The sequence below is a fragment of the Dipodomys merriami genome, unplaced genomic scaffold (genome assembly GCF_024711535.1).
Source record: "Dipodomys merriami isolate MVZ:Mamm:240054 unplaced genomic scaffold, mDipMer1.0.p SCAF_27, whole genome shotgun sequence".
Classification (NCBI taxonomy): domain Eukaryota; kingdom Metazoa; phylum Chordata; class Mammalia; order Rodentia; family Heteromyidae; genus Dipodomys; species Dipodomys merriami.
The window spans coordinates 5,777,703-5,778,710 of NW_027204159.1; the positions used below are offsets into that span (position 1 = coordinate 5,777,703).

The 1,008-nt window shown below is 44.7% G+C and overlaps 1 non-coding gene across 1 annotated transcript; it reads left to right on the forward strand.

Annotated features, from left to right (window-relative positions):
* Positions 1 to 211: 211 nt before the first annotated feature.
* LOC138837519 (U6 spliceosomal RNA) lies at positions 212 to 318 on the forward strand. The gene has a single exon (XR_011375325.1). It is a non-coding gene; the product is annotated as a U6 spliceosomal RNA (small nuclear RNA).
* The last annotated feature ends 690 nt before the right edge of the window (positions 319 to 1,008 follow it).

Genomic DNA, 1,008 nt, shown 5'->3' on the forward strand with positions numbered 1-1,008 from the left:
ACATAAGCAAAAAGAAAAAAGCCAGAAGTGGCAGTGTGGCTCAAGTGGTAGAGCGCTACCCTTGAGCTGAAGAGCTGAGGGACAGCGCCTAGGCCTAGAGTTCAGGCCCCACGACTGGACCCCCCCCCCCAAAAAAAAAATGTACTCATTACCCTACTGATGTAACTGTAACCCCTCTGTACAGCATTTTTACAATAAAAATAAATATACAGTGTTTGCTTCGGCAACACATATACTAAAATTGGAACAATACAGAGAAGATTAGCATGGCCCTTGGGCAAGGATGACATGCAAATTCGTGAAGCGTTCCATATTTTTAGGAAAAAAAACTCTATAAACAAGCAAAAAAATATATATATATATAAAAGAAAGACTTAACTGGAGGTTAGCCCTAAGAGCTAACAAGAGGTTCTAGCTTACACATGCATATTCTCCTTGTGTCCTCGCACAAGCATGCATAATTATTATTACAAATGAGGAATGAGGTCAAAAGATAAACTGTTGTCTCCCCCCACTGGTTAGCTGAGTACCTGTGAATAGGATTCATGGGAGAGGCTCTCAAAAGCAGGTTGGGGAAAACCATGGTTCACAGACTTTATACTCCCTGGGGCCTAGGATACCCCTTTCAGTGTTTCCACCTAGGCTACAGGCACCTAGCAACCTCTTTTGCCTAGCTATTAGCTAGGATTATGGGTAGTCCACAGAGATGAGGTTTTTGATGGTGTCTTCTATCCTCTTCCCTTTGTGCCCCCTGCTGGCCACTGTCCTCTACTCTCAGGACAGTTTAGGGAAGGAACAGGAACAAGGAACTTGCTCCTTGCAAGTCTAAGATATTCCCCAGCTAGACACCCAAGAGCTATTTATAACTGAGTCTTGTGGAAAGGGAAGGCCTGAAAAGAAATGGGGAGTCCCGGCAGATTGCTACAGAATTTGCAGGGACACCAGGCTTCTTCTTGAGCAGGCCTTCTGTTTTCTGGGTGAGGGGGCTTTGAGCCTTCTCTGAAAGCC